A 10,077-nucleotide genomic window follows, 5' to 3' on the forward strand; every position below is an offset into this window, starting at 1 on the left:
CTAGGTGTCCCAGTGAGCTCCAGAAGCCAAGATGAGGAGAGGACTCACAGGAACCTGGCTGGGGTTCCTTCAAGAGCTTTTTTTTTTCTTTTTCTTTTTGATCAGCGCTGGTCTGGGTGGTGAGAGATGGGAGGGAGGGAGGGAGGGAGGTTGGTTTCTCTGCCTAGTTTTGTGCGGAAGCTAGCCAGGTAAGAAAAGAGGAAGCAAGGTAAGAAACAGACCTGAAGGACAGGGTAGGAGTTGGCACACTGAGTGGCAGAGGGGGAAGACAGCCTGGAAGGAAGGTAGAGCGTTCAGGTGAGGAGGAGATGTAGCCAGAGGGAAACGTCAGTCAAGGAGACAGGAGGAAGTGGGGAGACACCTAGAGAATGACGGGAAAACAGACTCAGAGCGGGAAGCAGCTGGTTGAGAAAGGCGAAATAGATGGCTGATGTTTTACTATGAATCTTAAAAATATTCTGAAATTTTGGTTATTACTGTGGAAGCCAAAGAAACTGTGAGAAAAAGTGTGAGCAGAGGGTGGGGTCCTGAGTGGATGAGGAGAGGGTGGGGTCCTGACTGGGTGAGAGGAGAGGGTGGGGTCCTGAGTGGGTGAGCAGAGGGTGGGGTCCTGAGTGGGTGAGGAGAGGGTGGGGTCCTGAGTGGATGAGGAGAGGAGGAAATCCCGAGTGGATTTGTATTATTGACAAGGACAGATTCCTCAGACCCGTGGGAACTGCCAACACCTTCCTCTGGTCTGAGCACTGATGTTGGTCGTGTAAAACCAGCAGCTACAGCTTCTTTCCAGGATGAGAGCAGCCTGCGACTCTCCTGCTCAGAACTCCCACCAATACTAGCTCACTCCTCCTCTTGGGCTCTACCTCGTACACATTTGAGGTTCCGGGTTGTTCCAGTTTTGGTGCCCACCTCACGCCAGCTTTCCATATGTGTGTCTGTCTGTCTGTCTGTCTTTCTGTCTTCCTTCTGCATTCCTTCACTGCCCCAGTCAGATTCTAGGGCCAAACCATGCTGGACACAAAATTTGCCTGTTTGAAAGTGTGTCACAGAGTGAAGGCTGATCTAGAACTTGTACACATCCCTTCAAGTCACCCTCCACCTAACATCAGCGATCCCCCTGCCTCCACTCATCAAGGACTGGGTTATTATAGGCACCAGCCACCACATCCAGCTCTAGCTTTGCCTCTTGTAGGATTTCCTGGGAGTGGAATCATGCCGGTATTGGAGTGTTCTGTTTCATTTAATTTTCTTTTACGTTTATTTATTTGTTGTGTGGGTATAATACACTTGCATGTGTGCCATGGAATGGATGTGGAGACCAGAAGACAACGTTCAAGAGCCTCCTCTCTCTTCCCACCAGATGGATTCCTGAAATCACCCTCAGGTGGTCGTGGGGCTTGGCAGCAAGCCCCTTTACCCTGCTGAGTCTACTCACTGATCCACTGTTTTCTTTTGGGGAGAGGATCTCCTGTGTAGCCCACACTGACCTTGAACACACTGGATATATCTGTTGTTTAATATTAATTTAACTAGGCAGAGGTGTTTACCTTTGTCTACGCTGCATTTGTTTAACAATGTAAGACTGTGTGTTTAATTATGTAAAGATGAGCAGCGTCTGTTTCATTTGCCTGCCTAAGACACCTGATTGGTGTAATAAAAAGCTGAACGGCCAATAACCAGGCAGGAGAAAGGCTAGGAGAGGTTTGCCAGGCAGAGAAAATAAATAGGAGAAGAAATCCAGGCTCCAGAAGAATGAGAAGAAGAAGAGGAGGAGGAGGAGGAGAGAAGGAGGGAGACGCCAGGGGCCAGAAGCCACACAGCTGCCACACAGACAAACACGAGAAGCTGTGAAAGTAATATACACAGAAGTAGGAAAGGAAATAAGACCTGAGGCAAAGGCAGATAAAGAGAAATGGGTTAATTTAAGTTAAAAGAGCTAGCCAAAAACGAGCCTAAGCCAGGCCGAGCTTTCAAAACTAATAATAAGTCTCCATGTCATGATTTGAGAGCTGATTGGTGTCCTAAAAGAGAAAGCCTGGCACGGTGATCCTCCTGCCTTAACCTCCAAGTGCTGGGATCACCAGGGGTAGCCACGAACCTGGCTTAGATTCACATGCTCTTTCTACAGAGTGGTGTCCTCGTGACCCACCGGGTAGGAGGTAGCTGTCCATCCCTCCCTCGTCATCACTGGCACGCCAGAGCATGGCATGCCATGCTGCCCTGGAGGCGGGAGGCTTCCTCCCAGGGAGCTCTGAGGCTCCTTCTCCCAGTGAGCAGAGCTGAACATTTCTTTCCTTGGGGTTCTGCAAAACATCAGTTCTGAAGAGAGGGTGCTGGGGACAGGAGAGTGAAAGGAGATCCCTCCAGAAGCTTCCGTGGACAGAGCCCTGGTGTTCAACTTTTCCTGGGGGATGCAAGAACAAACATCTATTTGCCCCACATGGGAAGCCAACGACAGAACAAAGTAATGATTCTGTCAACATTCAACTCCACGAATAGGGCGTTTCCTGGGGCTACAGGCAGGAATGTGGGTGGGGAGTGACCTGGAAGAGCAGGACTACTCAAAGGTATCCGAATGCCTGAAAAGTCCACCCCAGCATGGCGGGCGAGGATTCACAAAAGCTGCATCCCTAGAGCTCTCTGCACAACTTCCAGACGGCTTAGTTTCCTCTCCCAGGCAACCCACCATAGCTACATCTGTAACCTTAGTCTAGGGTCCTGTGAAGCCTTGTAACTTCAGGTACTTCCTGAGATCTGTAAATTGTTTACTTCCTGTGTCTTAAGGAGTCTGCCTTCTTCCTGGGAGGGAATATTTCAAATCAAAAGAAATTAGTACATAATAAAGCCTGACACCCATGCAGAGTGTCTCAGGCAGGGGAGGGCTAACCTGCTCCCTTAGCTCCCTTTCATGCTGCCCTGTGTTGCTACAGGGTTGCAGCAAAGCCAGAGCTTAGGGCTGGTCCCTGCACGCCCCCCTTCAACCATCCCCCTGTCTAGTTGGTACAGTCCAGATGACACCAAATGACTTCCCTCTCACCCTCCCCATGCAATTCCCACTGCCCAGTCCTTTCCTGAGAGAATTCCATTTCTTCTTCTAGGCCCAGCACTAAGCTCGACAAAGCTTCGGAACTTGAAGGTGCCCCTCCCTCTGTGCCTCAGTCAAGCCAGCACTGAGCCTCTACACCCTCTCCATCCCCCCTCAGCATCAAAGACCAACAATATGGGCCTGCGCCTGGAGTCAACCTAGGGCATCCTGGAGTCTGGGGGCTCTGGGGCGGCTTCCTGAAGTCTGGGGGCTCTGGGGCGGCTTCCTGAAGTCTGGGGGCTATGGGGCAGCTTCCTGGAGTCTGGGGGCTCTGGGCTGAGATGAGAAAAGCACTTTCCAGGATCGGACTTGGGTGGACTCATTTGTAGCAGGGGCTAGGATCTGGGTTTTTAGTTTTAGGCGGCTGCTGCCTGGAACCAGGTGGGATTTTTTGTTGTTGTTCTGCTTTAACTTTTTATTACATTTAGTTATTTGTCAGGGGCAGGGGAGTAGGGAGACAATGTGTGAGCACTTGTTATCTTCTTCCACGGTATGGGTCCTGGAGCCAGTATTCGCCATCAGGCTTGATGGCAAGTACCTTTGCCTCAGCCAGTCCTGGTTGTTTGTTTTGAGAGAGAGGGTCTCAGGCAGTCCAGGATAGCCTCTAATTCCCTCTGGGGCTGAGGATGACCTTGAACTCCTGATATTCCTGTTTTCACCTCTAAAATATTGGGGTTGCAGGTGTGTACATCACCATCACCCAGGTTTTTAAAAAATACTTATTTATTTATTATGTATACAGTATTCTGTCTGTGTGTATGCCTGCAGGCCAGAAGAGGGCACCAGACCCCATTACAGATGGTTGTGATTGCTGGGAATCCATGTGGTTGCTGGGAATTGAACTCAGGACCTTTGGAAGAGCAAGCAATGCTCTTAACCTCTGAGCCATCTCTCCAGCCCCACCATCACCCAGTTTTTTGCCTGGCTTCAGGAATGCTAGGCAAGCCTTCTACAAGCTACAGGCCCAGCCCATCTTTCTTTTTCTGAAACAGGGTGTTGCTACGTAGCCTAGGCTAGCTCTGGACTGGAAATCCTCCTGCCTCAGCTGCCCAAATTCTGGGATCAGAACCTTAAACCAGGCATACATGTAGTTCCCCTCTCCTCTCCTCCCTCCCCTTACCTCTCTTATTTAAAAAAGGGAGAAGGAGTATTTATTTGGTTTTTGAATCAGGGTCTCACCACATTGTTCAGACTGGCTTTGAATTCACTTTGCAACCCCAGCAGGTATGAAACTTGGAATCCTCCTGCATCTACCTCCAGCCTTACCTAGCTGCTCTTCCAGTGGACCTGGGTTTGTTTCCCAGCACCCATGTTTTGAAGGTCAAACACCCAAATCTCCAGTTCCAGGGGATCCAACACTCTCTTCTGACCTCCAAGAGCACCAGGCACATACATGGTACACAGATATATATGCATTTAAATAAAAAATTAATTAATTAATTAAATGTTCTGTACTTAAAATTCTGGAAACTCACCGTGAGACCCAACACCCATCCCTTCTCGGAGCTTCTGCCCGGGTGTGCAGAGTGAGGAGCTTGAGCCTAGCTTAGGAGGGAAGCCACAGTGCAACAATTTCCTGGACCGTGGTGCCCTCTGGTGGCCACTAGTAAAATAACACTATGATGATTCTGGATAGAAAAAGGTCTACAATTTAGTCAGAGCAGTGTTTCTCAACCTGTGGGTCGCGAGACACTTTTGCGGGGATCATATGTCTGATACTTGCAGTATGAATCAAAAGAGTAGCAAAATTGCAGTTATAAGGAATGGAGAGATGGCTAAGTAGATAAAGTGCCTGCTGGGCAAGCCGGAGGAGCAGAGTTCAGATCCACAGTACCCACTTAAAAACTGAATTTGGGGGGGCTGGAGAGATGGCTGCTCTTCCAGGGGACATGGGTTCTATTTCCAGAACCCACATGGCAGCTCTTAACTGCCTGTAATTCCAAGTTCAGGGGATCCAATACCCTCATACAGACATGCATACAGGCAAAACCCAAGAGCACAAAAATATAAATAAATAAATAAATCTTTTAAAAATTACAGTTATGAAGTAGCAACAAGTAAATTTTATGGTTGGGGGTCACCACAACATGAGGGACTGTGTTAAAGGGTTTCGGTGTTAGGGAGCCACAGGCTTAGAGCATCCACGAAAATGTATTATATTAACTTAATTATCATATCATGCAATAGTTAGGTTTTCTTTTATTAAGATGTTCTCAGATAGCCCTGGCTGGCCTTGAACTCCCTACTCACGACTCTTGCCTCCCCCTCCCTAGTGCTGGAATAACAACAGGCCTGCATGGCCAGCCCCAGTGTATACGATGATGGGGATGGAACCCAGGGCTTTTGCACGCTGGATGGAGTCTGTTCTCACTGACTCTGTGTGTGTGTGTGTGTATGGGGGGGAGGGAGCAGGAGACAGGGGTGTGCATTGCCACCGCACACCTTTGAAGGCCAGAGGACAACTCTAGAGAGTCAGCTCTCTCCTTTCACCTTAACACGGGTTCAAGGAACCAAACTCAGGCCCCGAGGCTCCTGAGGCAAGCTCCTATACCAGGCGAGATAGGTCAGGTTTGGGTTTTTCAATGTAGGAGAGCTCCAGGTGGAACTCTGGTCAAGTGAACAGTTGGCTGGAACATTCTGCAGCTTGAGGGAGTCGAATGGACAGAAGGAAGACAGGTGGAAACCCAAAGCATCTCGGTGGCTGCTGAGGACTCATGTGGCTCTCTGCGGGGAGGGTGGGGTGAGTGTGTTTCTGCATGTGCCGCTGTGTACACAGAGTGCAGCTGCTCAGGGAGGTCAGGAGAGGGCGTCTGACCCTATGGAGCTGGAGGTAGAGGTGTCTGTGCGCTGCCTGAACTGGAATGGAGCAGCTTGTGTTCTTAGTCCTGGGGTGCAAGCCGTGTCTCCTGGCTGTGACTTTTGACCAAAAGACTCTCTCTCTCAGACCCATGCTACTGCTTCCTTCTGAATAACGATGTCCTGCTACTTTGGGGTCATAAAGAACTGAGATGGTATTTAAAGCCACAGGATCAAATTAGCTCCCTAGGGACTTGGTAGAGAGGAAACGTGACGTCTGAACCGTGGGAAAATGGGCATTATAGACACTTATCCACTGGGAAATGATATTTTAAACATAGACATGTACTGTATAGTAGAATAGCAGGCAAGAGGTGGGAAAAATATTGCTGGGAAACATAAGGTTGTAGCTCTCTGTTAAAGGCGGGTCGGGTATGCACGGGGCCCCAAGTTCCCTGCCCAGAGCAGAATAAACCAGGCAGAGAGCCACGCACCCGCACCCGTAATCCCAGCACAGAGGAGGTGGAGGCAGGAAGGTCAGAAACTCAAGGCCAAGCACAGCAAGGTGGCACTCATCTTTAATTCCAGAATTCCAGAGGCTGAGGCAGGAGGATGAAGACTTCAAGGTCAGTTGACTGGGAATAGCAAGATCAAGGTGAGGCGCAGTGTACATGCCTGTGCCTGCAACCCCAGCATTTTAGAGGTACAGATAGAATCAGGAGTTCAAGGTCACAGAGCTTGAGAGTTGACTTAGGGGTTAGGAGCCCTTGTTGCTCTCGCAGAGGATGGGGATGTTCCTTCCCAGCACCCACACGGCCGCTCTTCCAATGCCCTCTTCTGACCTCCACAGGTACTACACACGTGTGCACATACATACATGCAGGCAAAACACTCATACACATAAAATGCTATTTTTTAAAAGGAGTTTAATATCATCATGAGCTACAGGGGGAATTCAGAGCCAGCATGGGTTGTATGAGACCCTGCCTCAAAAAGAGAAAGGGAGGAAAGGGTACTGTTTTACCTTCATCAGAGTAGCTGGGGTTTAAACTACTAACAGCCTGGCTGCCAAGGAGTTAGCCTAGGAGAATTCTGTTCCCGTAGACAATGGCTTCAACTAAGTCTCTTCTGTTCCAATAAAACTTGAGATTCAAAGTCTCGGGTGAAAACCTGTGAGTTCAGAGAGATAGAGTAGCGACATGCTTTCTCTCTTAGCTGGCCTCCCGAAAGCCTCTCTCCTTCCACACTACCCCAACTAACAAACCCACTTCTGCTCCTCTCTGCTTCTTCCTGTCAGCTAGTTGCTAATCGCGCCATCCTGAACCTAGGTTAATTGTATTTAATTAATGCAAATGCAACGTATCTTTACTTAGTTAAGCAAATATTCCACAACAGGAGGGCCAGAGATAGGGCTCAGTGGATAAAAGTGCTTGCCCTATAAGCCTGGGGATCTGAGCTTGACACCCCCATGATGAACAGTGGCAGGAGAGAACTGGCTCCCCAAAGCTGTCTTCTGACCTCCACAGACGTCGTAAGTCGAGCAATAAAGTATAGATACATTCAAAACAAAACAAATCCAAGAAGATCAGTGGCCACACCCAGCCTCACCGACATCTCATTTGTAAAGCAAGCAAGAAAAGCTGGGTTGTGGTGGCGCACGCCTTTAATCCCAGCACTCAGGAAGCAGAAGCAGCGGATCTGTGAGTTCGAGGCCAGCCTGGGCTACAGAGTGAGTTCCAGGACCTCCAGGGCTACACAAAGAAACCCTGTCTAGAAAAGACAAAAAGAAAAAGAAAAGCCCATCTCAGCCCCAGCCAGCTGCCTGTCCCTAGGTTCTGCCCTGGGACAGCTTTAAGGATAGGCTTTCCATGGTTTTGCCCCAAGGGACTGACTTTATCTTAAACCAGCCGTTAACTTCAGTGGAAGGCACTGAAGCGTGGAGAACAGTAAGCCAAGGAAGGTTCTTCCTGGGTCAGCAACAGCGCAGAGGACCGGAGAGGGATGCCCTTGTAATAGGCTACACCCACTCAGGAGCAGAGATAACCCGTGGGTGGACCTGGCAAGGCTCCCCTGCCTGGCCCAGCATCACTAGATCACAGGAGCAGATAGGCATTAAAAACTTGGGTTAATCCCTGTACTCGGGTGACAGAGGCCGGGTGATCTCTGTGAGTTCAAGGCCAGCCTGATCTACAGAGAGAGTTCCTGGACAGCCAGGATTACACTGAGAAACTCAGTTTCGAAAAACAAACAAACAAAGCAACAAAGAGGGGGTGTCTAGTGGGTGGAACACTTGCCTAACATGTATGCAGCCTGACTGTCATCCCCATCACCCACTTCGAACATGAAACTTAAAAAACAACGAAACAGTTTACTTTTCAATTGCATCATCAAGGAAAAGTCTGGAGACCTGGAGAGGGAGCTCAGCTGGAGCGCCTGCCCTTGCTAGCTTGCTCAAAGTCCTGGGTTTGATGCCCAGCACCACATAAACTCAGAAAACTGGGTGCAGTGGTACACCCCTATGTTCCCAGTTCAGTGGAGGCAAGACAATGGGGAGTTTCAGGTCAGTTTTATCTACACGGTGCGGTGGAGACAACCGGGCAGTCCTGAAATCTTTTCACAAAACAGACAACAGCCCTGTGTGACGGCAAAGGCCTTGAATCCCAACACTCCAGAGACAGAAGCAGACAGGTGTCTGAGTTTGAGGCCAGCCACGCCAGTCAGGTCAGTCCCCGCACAGCAGTTAAGCATGCTTCAAATAATCTCCAGGTGCTGAGTTAATGGAGGAATTTATTCCTTTTACTGGAGAGGCCATCTCGGTTACTTCCATGGCATTCCTGCGCTCCTGTGCCAGTGCACATGGCTCATAGGGTAAGACTGATGACTGTTTATCTGCTCAGGCAGTGTGCAGAGGACCTTCCAACTCTATGAAAGCTAGCCTGTTTGGGGAGCATTTTCAGGGGTCTGATTTTTGCATAGGCTGCATTTGTTTAACACTGCGAAGCTGTGTTTCTGTGCCTGTCTAAAACACCTGAGGGTCCTAATAAAGAGATAAATAGCGAGGCAGGAGAAAGGACAGGTGGGGCTGGCAGGCAGAGAGGATAAAGAGAAGGAGAACTCTGGGGCTGGAGAGATGGCTCAGAGGTTAAGAGCACTGACTGCTCTTCCAAATGGTCCTGAGTTCAATTCCCAGCAACCATATGGTGGCTCACAGCCATCTATAATGAGATCTGGTGCCCTCTTCTGGCATGCAAGCAGACATGGAAGGAATGTTGTATATTAAATAAATAAATAAATTTTTTAAAAAAAAGGAGAACTCTGGGAGGAGGGAGAACGAGGAGCGAGAGAACAAGGAGAGGAGGACATCAGGGGTCAGCCACTCAGCTTCACAGCAAACCACAGAGAAAGAAGGAAAGAAAGGTATACGGAAATAGAGAAAGATAAAAGCCCAGAGGCAAAAGGTAGTCGGAATAATACAAATTAAGAAAAGCTAGCCAGGCTGGGTGGTGGTGGCACACGCCTTTAATTCCAGCACTTGGGAGGCACTCGGGAGACAGAGGCAAGGCAATCTCTGATAGTCTGAGCCTGGTCTACAAGAGCTAGTTCCAGAACATACTCCAAAGCTACAGAGAAACCCTGTCTCGAAAAAAACCAAAAAGGAAAAAAAAGGAAGGGAAGGAAGGAAGAAGAAAAGCTGGCCAGAAACAAGTAAAGCTAAGGCTGGGCATTCTTAACTAAGAAGAAGCCTCAGTGTGTGATTTATTTGGGATCTGGGTGGTTCCCCCCCCCAAAAAGAATACAAAGAACTTCACACAATAGCCAGTAGGGATGAAACTTCGAGGTCAGTACCACAGCTTGACTCCTTCATAGTCTATGACTTGAATACATGGTGTCTTCAGCCAAGAACCATCAAGTTCTGGAGGGCAACCATTGGTAGTAGCCTGTCATGTTGGGGCCTCTGGACCTCACTGCCCAACTCTGAAAGCGGTGACTCATTCCCGCACTGGACTTTTTATCTGTATGTCTGTGCAGTCTAGTGGGTCCTTGTTGCCCTGCTAGAGAGTAGCACCATTTAGCTCCACGGATATCTGTCCAGTGTGGGAGCTCCTACAGTCGTGAGTTCCCAGACGGCTTTTTCTTTTCTTTTTTTCTTTTTGGTTTTTCGAGACAGGGTTTCTCTGTAGCTTTGGAGCCTGTCCTGG

This window comes from Microtus ochrogaster, unplaced genomic scaffold (assembly GCF_000317375.1).
Source record: "Microtus ochrogaster isolate Prairie Vole_2 unplaced genomic scaffold, MicOch1.0 UNK27, whole genome shotgun sequence".
Lineage (NCBI taxonomy): Eukaryota > Metazoa > Chordata > Mammalia > Rodentia > Cricetidae > Microtus > Microtus ochrogaster.